This window comes from Otolemur garnettii, unplaced genomic scaffold, assembly GCF_000181295.1.
Source record: "Otolemur garnettii isolate 467f Iridium unplaced genomic scaffold, OtoGar3 scaffold00012, whole genome shotgun sequence".
NCBI classification, from domain to species: domain Eukaryota; kingdom Metazoa; phylum Chordata; class Mammalia; order Primates; family Galagidae; genus Otolemur; species Otolemur garnettii.
This window is the reverse complement of record NW_003852407.1, coordinates 2,813,873-2,829,142: the sequence shown is the minus strand read 5'-3', so window position 1 is coordinate 2,829,142 and position 15,270 is coordinate 2,813,873. Positions and strand designations below refer to the sequence as shown.

At 42.0% G+C, this 15,270-nt stretch overlaps 1 pseudogene; it reads right to left on the bottom strand.

The window, feature by feature from the left end:
• Positions 1-13,579: 13,579 nt before the first annotated feature.
• LOC100957077 lies at positions 13,580-14,553 on the bottom strand (annotated as a pseudogene).
• Between the last annotated feature and the right edge of the window lie 717 nt (positions 14,554-15,270).

Below are 15,270 nucleotides of genomic sequence, written 5' to 3'. Positions count from 1 at the left end.
ACCAAGTCAGGGGCTCTGAGTTTAAATTTCATTATCCTCGGCTCGGCGCCTATAGCTCAACCGGCTAAGGCGCCAGCCACGTACACCTAAGGTGGCGGGTTCGAATCCCCAGCCCGGACCCGCCAAAACAACAATAATGGCTGCAACCAAAAAATAGCCGGGCGTTGTGGCGGGTGCCTGTGGTCCCAGCTACTTGGGAGGCGGAGACAGGAGACTCGCTTGAGCCCAGGAGTTGGAGGTTGCTGTGAGCAGTGAAGCCATGGCACTCTACCCAGGGGGACAGCTTGAGGCTCCGTCTCAAAAAAAAAAAAAAAAAAAATTTCATTATCCTCCTGGGAAAGCTGCCTTTGAAAAGCTTTTAGGGAATGACTGGACTGCTGTGTCTGCAAGAACAGGAAACTAGGGAATTTGTCCTTCCTGTGACTGGAAGGAGCTGAGAGAAACTTCTCTAAGTGTTGGCTTTAATCGAGAGCATGGATCAAAATAGAATTGTGGACCTGTGCTTTGTTCATATCTGTCCTCAAAAGTAAAGAACTTCATATCTTCAGCAGTTCCAGCTTGGCATCTGCAGCATCTGTACAGCATGGAATGAGGGGCAAGTTCAGTTCCAGTTTAACAGGAGGATCTGAGTTCCACCAGTGGACAGAAGTAGCTTACCGCATCTTGTAAGCAGGTTGGGCAATGCCCATGTTATTGCTTCAGAGAGTGAATGAACCTCTTTTGCAGGTCACTATAATGGTATTTGAAAAACTTATAAGAGTTCATTGATTCAAACTTCTCTTTTGAAATACCCGAGCCTGGGATGAGACATTCTTGCATTAAAACAGGCTAGGAGGGTAATACTTGCCCTCCCTTTTTTTGGGGAGGGGGCAAGTAATTTGAGTACAGTCACATTAAAACATGACAGTCAATGAAGGACTAAATATATTAGTGGTGGAACCATAGAATTATAATTCTGTATTTTTACTATACCTTTTCTGTTTAGAGATAAACAAATACTGTGCTAAAATTGCCTGTGGTATTCAGTACAGTAACATTGTACAGGTTTGTGGCTTACAAGCAATTAGGCTGTAACAATATAGGCTGGGTGTGCAGTAGGCTGTACCATTTAGGTTTGTGTCCATACACCATATGTTATTTACACAATGATGAATGCATCTAATGACACATGCTGCTGTTAAACAATACATGACAGGCTTGGCACCTGTAGCTCAGCTGCCAGGGCACCAGCCATGTACACTGGTGAGTTTGAATCCCGCCTAGGCCTGCCAAACAGCAATGACAACTACAACAAAAAAATAGCCGAGTATTATGGTGGGCACCTGTAGTCCCAGCTACTTGGGAGGCTGAGGCAAGAGAATCACTTAAGCCCAAGAATTTGAGGTTGCCGTGAGCTGTGACGCCATGGCACTCTACCAAGGGCGACATAGTGAGACTCTGTCTCAAAAAAAAAAAAAAAAAGAAAACAGCAACATGATTGTATGTACTTAAAAATTAAACAGATTATTAATAAAACACTTAAAAATGAAACTCATAATTCAGACTTCATTAATTAGTTAATCTTTTTCCTTCGCTTCACTGAGGAAGACAGAGTATTTTAATTTTTGTTTTAGTATACTATTGCTAAAGACAAATGCATGGCTCGACGTGAGACAGATCTGGCAGTAATCAATGTCTGAATTTATCAAAAATAAAAAGACTCTGTAAAGATTTGCTATAGGAAGGATGTTTTAAAAATAGCTAGTTTTTCATTTATATTTAAACAGATTTGATTGGTGTGAAACTTTTCAAGTTGAGGCCCATTTGAAGATTTTGGGTCAAACGTACACATAGTCACAGAGGTGAAGAGTCCTTCCCATTATATAAATGGGGAAACTGAGGCTAAGAGTGGGTAAATGGCTTGCTGAGGTTCCACAGAGGTCAGCGAGGAGGCCAGGGCTGGTAGCCAGGAATTTCACCCTTTGCTTTGACACTCAGTGCTGCTGGGATACCATGCTTTTCTTGCCTTCCTAGTTGCCAGAGTGTGTTGGTGGCACGGGCCCAGGCCAGAAAAGGGTTTGATAACATGTCTCATTTCCAGGGCACCCAATCCTGAGAGAACCATTCATTAATTCAAACTGATTACATCTATGCCAAGGGTGTGTGTGCACACAGGGAGGACTGAGAACCACAGGAAAACTGAAATAGTCGGATTGGTGGAACGAGGTTATTTTATAAACCTCCCTTTAGTGCCCTCTTGGATCATCTTTCCAGTAAACAATTAAAATGAAAACATTTATTTTCCTCTTTAGGAAATTAACATACAGTTATTATGGGAAGTAGAAAGAATAAGCAAGTCCTATCTGAGATACTTGGACCTTGTTCCTATTTAAGTATTTAGTATTTTTAGTCTTTTGTAAGTTCATTTTTAAACCTGATTGAATAACTGAGACCATCCTGCACACGTAATTTTAATTTTTCTTGCATTTTTAAGTTAATGGTAGAATAAACAATGTCTGTATTATTATAAACTCTTTTTAACATAATTTCTAATAGCTGCATAATTCAGTACTTGGAGGCTCATTCATTTATCACAACCTTTTGCTGTTAGTGGACATTGTTTGGTCCCAATTTCTCCCCACTGTGTCATTGGGGGAGCAACTTTGGGTCCGTGTTTTTTCTACAGTTTGGATTGTTTTCTTGGCATACATTCCCAGACAGTGAAATCACTTGTCTGGTGATGCGTATGCATCATGTTAAATGGCTTTATGAAATGGTGTACCCATTCACCTTACCCTGACAGCATGCTACCGATGAGGGAATCTCACCACAGCACTGAAGGCATATAGTACTTTTATTTATTTTATAATTACTTGTTTGATAAAGTAAAAAATGGTGTCTTTGTTTCTTTCATCTACATTTTATTTACCAATATAACTAAACAATTTTATATAGGATAATTTTCTATTTTGTGTGTATGAATTATCTATCTTTCGATTTGGGTTTAGTTTTAGTTTTTTAAAAAAAATTGATCTGGGCTGGGTGTGGAGGCTCATACCTGTAGTCCTAGCACTTTGGGAGACCGAGGTGGGAGGACTGCTTGAAGCCAGGAGTTCAAGACCAGCTTGAGCAAGGGTAAGACCCTGTCTCTACCAAAAATACCAAAAAATTAGCTGGGCATGGTGGCATACACCTGTAGCACCAGCTACTCAGGAGGCTGGGGCAGGAGGATTGCTTCAGCCCAGGAGTTTGAGTTTGCAATGAACTACGATGACACCACTATACTCTAGCCAGGGCAACAGAGTGAAACCCTATCTGGGAAAAAAATTCAACTGGACATAAAAAGCCATTTGTGAAAAGGGAAAACCATGACTTCTGATCCAAGAAGCTCATACATTTTATGAAAATTTCCATCCAACCCTAATGTTTTATGATTCCAACACCTTGAGGACCATGTTTGAGGCTGGACTATTTTTGTTAATAGTAGTAGAGCTGTCTGTTAATTCCTGAAGCACACTTAAGGAAGACAGAATCCTTTATTCTTTTGGTGAAGAAACGTACATTGAGCTTGTGCTAAGTGCTTCACAGCTGTTAATCCTTACAGTGGTCTAGGAAGTGGATACTGATATTTTCCCCAATTTATATATAAGGAGAGTGACACATGAAAAAGTAAAATAACCACTGTCATATACATTTTAATTGCAGCTACCTACTTTTGTATCTTTGCTAATATGACAGGATTCAGCTGTATAATTGGTCTTTGAGGGAGTTGGGCTTAGAAACATTAGCAACTTCCTCTGAACTCTACCACCTACTTCTGGGAGAAGTTTGTGGTGTCAGGTAATTTTAGTATCTTAAATTTCCTCATTGTATCTTTTCTATCCCCCACCCTCTCCTGTGTTTTCCATTTTTTTTGTCCTTATCTCCCCAGGTTACATTCTGAATAGTTTCTTCTGACCTGTCTTCCACATCACAATGTGTCTTTTCAGCTGTATCTAATTTGTGGTTAAGTCCTTTTGTTTGTTGCATTCTCAATTTTGATTGCTGAATTGTCATTATAGAATTCTAGTTCTTTTTCAAATCTCTGGTTCCAGTTCCTTGTCACAATTATTAAGTCAGATTTTTGTTTCTACGAGCATAGTAAGCATAGATGTTTATATTCTCTAGTAATTTTTCTGTCTGGAATATTTGAGCATCTGTTTGTTCTGGCATTTGTTTGGATTCTAGTCCATATTTATGTTGTCATGTCTCCTTGTGTGCCTGGTTATCTTTAACTTTGTGCTGGATATTATTTTGAAAATAAATATATGTATAAATATGGTGTTTCATCTTTTTTAAGAGGTGCAGTCTTTTTTAACATTTTAATATCTGAAATCAGGATGTGTTTTACAGTTGATGAGTTTTTACTTTTATGGTTGGTAGTATTTTTCTTTTTTATGTACATAAAATAATAGTGTGTCATATAATTAGTCTTATTTAACATTGATGGCATTCAATAGTTTGAGGCTTTGGATGATTATAATAAAGATAACAAGAGTTTTAGAGAGAATTTTAATTAGCTTCTATAGGCATCCTGGGTACCAGCAATACTGGGCCAGTTTGGGGGCCTGAGATTTTCTAGGTCACCCACATGACATGAAGCCAGACTAGTTTATTTATTACTCCTAGGGTCTAGCTCTCTGGACGTCCTACCCTAAGTGTAAAGTGGTTTATCAGGCCTTAGCCCTGGGAGGCCCTGGCCTCTGCTCCCGGGAGGCTGCTGATGTGCTGCTCAGCATTGCAGCTTCTTTTGGGTTGACAAGTCCCCCCGTCTGGGTAAAAGTGGCTCCTAATACTCAGGCTCTCGTTTCTGTATCTACTTTCCCCCCTACATCTTAAATCTGAAATGCTTCCACATCTTGTTAGCTCTTCTGTTTTTTTAGTAAATGTTTTATTGTTGTTTTTAAATTTCATCCAGGTTTCTTTGTTGTGTTCACTGGGAAGTTCATTTCAAATTACCCAGTTCACCACTGCCATCAGGAAGTGGGACTAAGTCTGGTCCATCTTAGAGACTGACAGGGGAGAGGCATGAATCACCAGCTGCCTGTGACTAGAGAAGGTTCTCCATCCACTCCCAATGTGCCATCCTGATGACAACTGGAAGCAGAAATGGGGATGAATAAATTTCTACTAATTGGACATAGCTAAATGCAGATATATTTGCCTGTATAGATGAGACAATCCCTCAGGCTTTTGCTAGTAAGACAGGTGACCAGCAGAGTAAGCAGTCATGAGAGTGGTACGTAGAGCTCCATCAAATATCCACCTCCATCAGCTTCTTCCTTTTCATCCATACTGTCCTACAACAAGAAGGGGATTTAGGCTCAGCGCCTGTGGCTCAAGCGGCTAAGGTGCCAGCCACATACACCTAAGGTGGCGGGTTCGAATCCCCAGCCCGGCCCGCCAAACAACAATGATGGCTGCAACCAAAAAATGGCCAGGCATTGTGGCGGGTGCCTGTGGTCCCAGCTACTTGGGAGGCTGAGGCAGGAGACTCGCTTGAGCCTAGGAGTTGGAGGTTGCTGTGAGCAGTGAAGCCATCGCACTCTACCCAGGGGGATAGCTTGAGGCTCCGTCTAAAAAAAAAAAAAAAAAAAAAAGAAGGGGATTTAGGGCCAAGGGAAGTGTTGAGGGAGGAAGATGTTTTCTAGTACTGCAACTCTTAGGAAATTAAAAAAAAAAAGTAGACTAGCTGGGTAAGGTTTTTTCTAGTTAACTTGAGCACTCAACATTTCCATATAGAAAGCAGAATTTCTTAGCTGGGTGTGGTGGTGCATTCCTGTAGCTAGCCCTAGCTACTCCAGAGGCTGAAGTGGGAGGATCACTTGAGCTGAGGAGTTCCAGGCTGCATAAGTGATGATTGTACTGCTGCACTCCAGCCTGAGTGACAGAGTGAGACCCTGTCAAAAAGAAGAAGAGAAGAAAAGAAAGAAGGAATTTCTTATCCATGACCAAGGCTATTTCTAGAAGCTGAACAGTCCCTTCCAGTAGGAGTCATGGTAGCCTTTCCAGATGACTCTTATTGATTCTCATATTTGGGAAGAAGTTTTTGGGGGGCTTTTCCAAACCATATGCTTAATTATGTGTCTCAAGATCAGTAGCCAAATGTATTTACCCCACCCTGTCCCAACTCTTATAGATGTTTTCCTCCCAACTTTGAAGAGATCAGAGAAGTTTACAAAGAGAAAAATGTATTTGGTGAATTTGAAAATGTTGGACAGAGGGATATTCAATGATGGGAAGTCTCCCACCACCTTACCAGAGACTCCTATGGGTGGCAGCTTTTATTTCTATTTTTGAGTATCTTTTCCCTTGGAAACCTTGGAACTAAACTGTTAGAAAATTACTGTCTGTCCAGGAAACCATAGGACCCCTCTTGCCTTTCAGTTGTATAGCCATTGGGTGAAGCTACTGGAGAAGGCCTGCCCTGGGGGGACATATCCCCACCAGCGTTTTGGAGACCACTGTATTTCGTGGAGCCTACTGTATGTTCTGTGATAATTTATTCAGCTGATTTTAATTTTAATTTTATAATATTTTACACATAGGAAAGAATATATATGACTTCATCTACCATAATGCTAGAAATAGAAATCAAATTAGGTTTTAATAACTGTCCATAAGGGAACAAATCTGTCACTCTACTCCCAATTTTAGGTTTTGACTGATCCTTTGGAAGAAATGATAAATGACTTAATTAATTTTGAAGAGGCAAATTTTATATTCTCCTGGAAAATGTACCCTTCCATGATTATTTTTGGAGGCATAATGGCTAGAAAGCTCTACCAGCCATGAGAATTTATGAACCGTGACGTGTGAAAATTTTTAATCCTAAAATGAAGTAAATTCATTTCTCCAGCATGATTCACTTTAGGTAAAAGCCCGAATTGCTCTTATTTATTGGTAACTTGGGCTTTTAAACTGACCTTTCTAAAAAGGTATAGTTATTTGAAGTCCACCAGGGCCATCTTCTATAGTATCTCTTTTGTCAAAGTTTCCACTTATTTGGATTGCAGTTTTTCCCAGACACTTTGAGACCATCTTGTCTGCTAATAAGTGATAATAGGCTGCGATTTCAATAACATATGTGAAAACTGCAGGAAGTTCAGACAAAGTTAGCTGAGCAAATTCCTGTATTTATCAGAAACCAAGATACTGCCTCTAGTATGTAGTGGGTTTTTTTACCATGCGTCCAGAACTTTTTAGAGGATTTGGAATAGTAAAGTATTATAGTTCATTCAGTAGAAAAAAAGAGACAGAGAAGTTTAGGAATCTGAAATGATTATGTTTGTAAGAGGAGAATAGGAAGCTGATTACAGTCAATCACTTAGGAAGAGAAGGTGAGAGAGAGAGAACAGTGGAGAGACTGTGGCGGGCTGCTTTGAGCTGTCCGATAACTTTTTATGAATTATTATACAGTTCCAGTACTCATGGTGTAGGACTCGAAAGGGCCTTTAACAACCCACCCATCTGCTGCGTAATAAAGCCAGTGAAATATGTGCCATCAGAATGACCAAGGGAAGAACATTGCAGAACAGGGGAAGGAGAAAGGAGTTTCTTACACTCTGAGGGTATGTCTGGTAGATAGTTTGGGCATGTCCTGGCCTGAATAAATGTCCATTTTTCTATACTATTCTCTTGAGCTGAGTGGAGATTAAAGACAAGAGATTAAAAAAAAGAAAAGAACTCTGGTCCTCATTAATTTTGTCGAGTCTCTGGATAAAGAAGATAGGGAACAGGATTCCGAAGTGAAAACGCTCACAGTGTAAGAGAGAGTTAAAAACCCCAAGTTTTGTTTCTACATTTTTGGGCATGCTTTGATTCTCCAAAAGTCATTCAGTGAATCTGTTAATCCTGAAAATTCCCTTCTCTTATGAGCAGTCTTTGAACGTGAGCCTGAAATGCATTTATGGAACGAGAAACAGTAAAAGAATCCTTGGGCTTTTCTCTTCCTTTTATTCCGAAGCAGATCCCCAGAACCAAAAATCTGCCTGTCTTTTAACTGCTGGGTTTTCTCTCTTAGTTAACCAACAATCAGCACAGTGTTTTGCTCTACACTTTTGAATTCAGGACTTGGCTTCCATGATATATTAAATGACCTTCTTGTTTTCTGTGGCACCTCTCCTCTTGGTAAGAAATAATAATAGCATTATTATTTAATTATCACTGCTAAAAGCAATGTCCGATTTCAGTAATTTAAAACTATATTACCTTAAACTTAGATTATTTGAAATAAGATCTTTCCTCTCCAGTAATGGATACCTGGAAAAGGAGGTGTCTAACTGTTGTTACGGGGCAGACACAGGACAGTTATGGTGATGGGACAATTCGAAGCTTTTTTCTGAAAGGACACATAAGACATTGTTAATGGTAAAGAAAGGAATGGGTGGACATTGAAGTGAGGGATTTTAAAAAATTTTATTTATACTTTTCTATACCAATTAATTTTTAAAATAAATTATCTTAATTTAATAAATAACTAGAGATAAAGGGGGAGATTAGGAGATAGATTTCTCTAATAAAGGAGAAAAGAAGGTAGGAGCAAAAAGAAGCCACTGTTTATGAGATCCTGTCCCGAATTTTACCTCCAGTCTGCTTTCTCCTTAGAAATTCTGACTTTCAGACCAACATCTATAGAAACACATGCTCAGTATACGACATGTGTATCCTCCATGGTCTGGGGTAACTTATATGACACAGCATTTTACAAGGTCCTCTCATGCCACTGTCTTCTTGGAACCTCCTAAAGGCACTATTCAGTTATGTTGGGCAAGTATGATAAGATGTCCATTCTACAGATGGGAACACGTAAGCTGGTGGAAGTGTAGCTTGTCTTAGATGACACACTTACTACCTGCTGAGTCGGGGACTAGACGCCAAGCCTGATTCCACAGACAGTGTCCTTTTGTCACTGATAGAAAGAACTTTACTGTTTATTCTAGACATTCTTTTCTAAATACTCCAGGCTTCCTCCTCTCTGGTTGTGCGCCATAACATCTATTTCATTCTGTTTTAAATCAGAATGATTCAGTTAGATATATAATTGTTTTCTTTGTTAATTTCATCAGCACGGGGCTATCTCTCTTCTTATAGCCTGACTCTGTCTAGTACCTTATGGGTCCTGATAATTAGTTATTTAATCTTTGTTTTATGGAATACTTAGGTACTTTATCCCAAATAATTATCTATTTCTAGGAAGACAAAAATAACAAATGTCGCCATGTCTACAAGACTAATGTCATTGCTCACAAGAGAATCAGAACCATATGCTGTTTGAGCTGGAAGAAAACCATCTTTGAGAGTATTTATTCTTTTGTTTTATAAATGAGGAACCTGAGGATCAAATAACTTGATGAAGCTCCCAATTTAGAGGTGGTGACATGGTGTGCAGAGCCTAGTTCTCCTAACTTCCAGCCCAGCCCTCCTCCTGACATCCTTACTGACAAAAAATTGTCTTGGGCTTGGCCATCAATGGTCAATTCTAGCAAGAAGCAAGTCACACTAAAACTCCCAATATAAAGAGGTAACCTCAAAAATAAGAGACTGAATTAATTTACCCCAGTTTTAATGAATGGCTTTGCAGGCACTCCTCTTTTTAAAACAATTTTTTTATATAAACACCAGCATTTCCACACAAGGATTCATAATTGGAATCTTCCCTTACAGGATAGGTGTCCCTACCATGTGCATTTATTTGCAATAAAGAGCAATCACCCTTATTTATTGGATAAATCTAGGCTCACAGCAACAAAGTTGTGAAATGAGGAATTAGGGTGATTTTTATCTTACCTGTAAGCTTCTTAAAATGTGAACTGTTTCCAGCCCGGTGAGTTAAGTAGGGACCTCTTTAGCAGGAGGCAGGAATTGCTCGCTATAGTCTGAATGTGGCCCCCCAAATTCATGGATTGGGAACAATCCCTCCTGCAACAGTGTTGGGAGGTAGGGCCTTTGGGGAAGTGTTTAGGCCATGAGGGCTGCCCTCGTGAATAAATTAATGCTGTTATTAAAAGGACTTGACAGAGTCCTTATATTAAAAAATAAATACAAGGTTTTTTCTTTTGCTTTTCTGCCTTGTGAGGACAGGGTGTTCCTCCCTTGCAGAGGCCTCAGAGTTCAAAGCACTGTCATGGAAGTAGAGACTGGACCCCGACCAGATAAACCTGCCAGTGCCTTGATCTTGGACTTCCAGAACTGTGAGAAATAAATTTGTGTTCTTTACGCATTTCACAACCACAGGTGTTCTCTTATAGTAGCACAATGGACCAAAATACCATTGCAGTTCCTAAATTCAATCCTGGGCATCGCAGTGCTCAAAAGCCATTCCCAGTTTTTAAACATGCTGACAACAGAGAACTGGAACAATTTTTTTTTTTGTCTGAAGGCACCCAAAGGAGAAACAGCAGAAGAAATTTCGCAGAAGGCAACACTAACAAAAAGCGTAAGGACTGTGGAAGCCCCGTGGGTGGGATTTGCTTGTGAAGCAGTAGAAGGAAGTTTGCATGAAGCATATACGAATTGTGCTAAATCCCATTGCAGTCTTCCAGTGTGGGCATCACTACCTTCAATGGACATCATTGTAAAGGACCTCCTGAGAATGGTGGTCTCAGAAAATCCAATTCCGTTTAACAAATGTTCAAAACAGGTGCTGTAGAAAAGTCAAAATAACAAAACAGACCCTGCTTTCATCTTGGCATCTGTGCTGTACTTTCCAAACTTGTCTGCACATTGGAATCACCTGGGGATCCTCTGAAAATATTGATGTCTGTGACTAGATGACCACCCCAGAGTTTGTGGTTGGTCTGGGGTCTGAGCTCCGAAATTCTAAAAAGGAGATTCTCGAGTGCAGACGAGTTTGGGAACCAGTGGTGTATGTAATGGTTCTCAGCTGTGGCTGTGTCACAACCACCTGGAGAATGTGTATGTGTGCATGTGTGTGTAGATGTGTGCGAGTGTTACATAATCATGTCCAGGGTCACCCCTGGAGACTGACTTACATGGTCTGGCACGGGGGCTAGACATCAGTTTTATTTAAACCGCCAAGTTTGGTGCACATTAGAATCATCTGAGGAGTTTTGAAAATACTGATGTCTGGATCCTACTCTAGAGATTCTGGTTTACTTGGTCTGGGATCTGATCAGGGCATTAGAATTTGTTCAGAGTGCCTCAGATGATCCTCATATATAACCAAGATTGTAATTCCCCAGGTTAGGCAGCCATGCCCAGGTTACCTGTGCATAGTAGGTCTTGAAAGACATGATTACCTATGAAATGAAACGTAGATAGGAGGGTTTATAAAAAATGTGAGTGCTAAAAGATTGCATATTTCCAGCTTTTTGGCTATTTCTGTAGGCTTAAATATGTTACTCTGTGATTTAGATGTGGGGTAGGTGGCAAAACCCAATAAATTCAGCCCACGATCATAGCCTGCATTGTGGCTACTGGTGGAACTTTGAGCTGAAACTGACAGCCAAGATCTTCTTAATTGCCCTGTTCCCTTGGATCTGCTGTGGTAGGAGTGGCACATCTGCCTGTCATATTTCTGATGTGTCTAACATTGTTCTTTGGAGAAAAATAACTGGAAACCAGATTCTGTAACAATGTGGCCCTGGCATGACTTTAGGTGAACTCTGCCCAGTTCAGCAAGTGTCTGCTGAGGGCCACTCACTGCCCAGGGTTTAGCAGTGAGAAAGCTCCCTAGGGCCCAGAGTACATGTGTTCCCTGTTTCCTTTGTTACCTGGGTGCTTCTTGGTTAGTCCAAGGGGCAAGAGGAGGGGAATTATTTCCGCATCTGGCCTTTAGGTGAATGCAGCTGTTGTCAACTATGGAGAAGGCTCAGCTATCTGGAAAAGGGAAAGTGGCCAGGGGGAGAGTTCGTTGCTTACTGAAGGGCATCTGAGCTGCTTCTCATGGGCTTTGCTAGAGCAGTGGTTTTGAAGCTGGAGTGCACAGCAGAATCACCTGGAGGGTTTGTTAAACTACAGATTGCTGGTGCAACCCCAGAGTTTCTGATTTAGCAGATGTAGGGTGGGGTCCAAGAATATACACGTCTAACACCTTCTCAGGTGATGATGAAGCTGCTGGTCCAGGGACCACCCTTTGAGAACCCTGGTCTAGGAGGAAGGACATAGTGATGCTACCTGTGTCACTAGGAAAAGGAAATGATCAGATTGTTGCAAATCTACCTAATGGTCACAAGATCAGGAATTGAAGTGACCTCTCAGCCAACCAGAAGATTGAGAGATTTGATTTTTTAGAATTGTGAAACACCTCTGACATGCTAGGTATTGTGCAAGCTTTGCTGCCACGAGGAAGAGGGAGCTGCCGTTACTGCATGAAGCAGCTAGTCAGGGGGTGGTGGTGAGAGTGATGGAGCGGTGAGGTACAGCCACAGTTACTGCTCCCTCAGCGTCTGTACAGGGAGCCCCTGGGGCTTACATGGGACACAGGCGGGCAGGAGGGAGTGTGGCTCAGAGGGGGCTTACAGAACAGTTGGGGCACTATCCCCAGCATGAGTGGAAGTGAGAGAGAACATGAGGACCTCATGTGGGGATCCTGATGTAGCTTCGGATGATTGAAATAAAAAGTTTTATTGGGGACGGGGTGGGGGGAAGCTGTGTGTGGACAGGCAACTGAGGCAAGACCATGGGAGCTTGTCCTCCACGGTCAGTCCAGGAGCCTCGGCTGATCCAAAGGCAAGGGAAGTTGTGGAGGGGTGGAAACAGGTGAGGAAGGAGGTCAGATTTGCCTGCTCACTGCCTGCCAGTTGGAAAATGAGCTGGAGGGAACATGTACCTGCAGCAGGCAAAGGAGACTTCCACAGGAGTCCTTGTGGGCAGTGACAAGGCCACAGGGGACGTGGCTTTGGCATCATCTTGTCCTTGCATCACCCTCTGCCTCTGCTCAAGATTTCCAACTTTTCGACTTCCTTGGGTGCTTTTAGAGTGGCACCAGACAGTCATTGTTGTGTTTCCCCTTACACACATGTGATTTTTAAAGTGAATGTTAAGGGCAACCTTGAAGTGGATGGGCCCCCCACATGCAACCACATCAGGAATGTGTGTGGCGGGAGTGGGGCAGTCCTCCCTCCTTAACCAGGATGGGGCAGGGGAAACACTGCTCTCTGCCTCTTGTGTCTGTTGTTGAGCTCCGAGTTTTCTTCTTGGTCCTAGCTGGGAGCCATGTGGCCCTCGGTTCCTGCCTGAGAACTGATTACCAGCCTTGAGTGATAGCCCAGCCACCTGCTGGCAGCCACCTTCCCTCACTGCCCAGCCCTAACTTACCCTTACTTTTTGTTGTTGTTGTTAACCAACTTTTTAATGTAGTGCATATATATCTTACAGTTATTTAAGTCAAATGCATAAAGGTTTATGACTGGTTTACAGATAAAGCAGTCACAGATTGCAGTAATATATATATGCGTGTGTAGACATCCGTATACACACCAATCGAGGGGAAAACTGCATCCTGGCGATTTTATAGTCCAAAGTTTTGTTGGTATATCTATCATTTACATGTCTTTTTCATCTTGTTATTCTGTACAAAAGATGCTTTTTGCCTTCTTCATTCCTGATGATATTTTTCTGCAATAACTTTATATTCTTACATTACCAGTTGTCGATCAGTGTTTCCTATTGTTATGCTGCCACCAAAAAATATACCTGGTAGCCAAGAATGAACATAGGGAAAAGCTGGAGATGTATATTGATAAACACTATCATAGACTAGCAGGTGAGTGACCACAGTCGCCAAGAAAGCAATTCCTACTCCAAGGCCAAAACCACTTCTAGATCTATCAAAGGTCCACCATAGTCCAGTGGAGAGTGCAGCCAGGGTAAGAGATAACTGTATGTTGTTATCAAAATCCACTTTAGCACTGGCATGATTTATACCAACAAAGACGCTCCACACCGCATTACGCTGGACCACTCTCTTTTAAATTTATGTGGTTCTCCTAAATGCCTGTCAATGCAGGGGTATAATAACCCAATCACAGCTGAAGCTGTGCCACAACATGGTGGTACCCACCATGCAGAAGAAAAGATGCTTGCAATCACATCAGGTGGAAAGAGTGTCACGTTTCTTTGAATCTGAAGTAAATTTAATACTGGTGCAAGAAATACTCCAATAAAAAAAGCACTACTCGGCTTGGCGCCTGTGGCTCAAGCGGCTAAGGCACCAGCCACATACACCTAAGGTGGCAGGTTCGTATCCCTAGCCCAGGCCCGCCAAACAACAATGATGGCTGCAACCAAAAAATGGCCAGGCGTTGTGGCAGGCGCCTGTAGTCCCAGCTACTTGGGAGGCTGAGGCAGGAGACTCGCTTGAGCCCAGGAGTTGGAGGTTGCTGTGAGCGTGATGCCATGGCACTCTACCCAGGGGGATAGCTTGAGGCTCTGTCTCAAAAAAAAAAAAAAAAAAAAAACAAAAAAAAACACTACTCCTCGAATCATCAAGTTCACACTCTGGCTAGTGACAGATGAGATATATAGTCCACACTTCTTGGGACCAGGTGATTCTGTCTTTGCTTCTGCCATGGTTTCATAAGCTTAGTAAGTTGTTTGTTTGTTTGTTTAAAAAAAGGTTTCCTAGCTGAAAGGCTCAACTGTCTGTGAATCGAAGCAGATCAATGTGTTTCAACAGTACCATCACATCTCCTCCTCAAGTAAGCTTCAACTGGGAGGCCTACCCAGGGCAGTCTCCTAAGTTGATAGTCCAGGGTCTGGTGCTGGACATCCTGGGGTGAGCAGGGCTGCTAAAGCAGTGAAAGTCCACTCTGTGCCCACCACAGTTGTAAGCCAATTGCACAGGAAGAACTCTGGGAAGAGGAATATAGTGGGCTGATTGTTGGGTAGAGACAAGGACAAGAGTAGTGTGTGTGGGGGGTGAGTTCACATTCATCCCTGGCCCATCTTCAAAGAAGTCAACAGTGTTGGACTTTACTTGTGGCACTTCTCACTTCAGTCTGCTATTGAAAATTTGATTTGTGGTTTCCTCTCGTAGGGCTCTTCACACAGTCATTGATACATCTCGAACAAGTGGCTCTTGAGGAAATCTGTTCTGACAGGTCTCATCAGCACCCAGAGAGCCAACAGGAATCCTTGCAGGCACCATCTCCCCTTCCTCCTTCAGGCTGGGGGTTCATTAAGTTGAGGGGCTCCTGCTCTGAAGCCATGAATGGGCAGGAGGAGGAGGCAAGAGTTATACCCAATGGATTGATGACCAGTGTTGGCAAGCAGAGACTATGCTTTGAA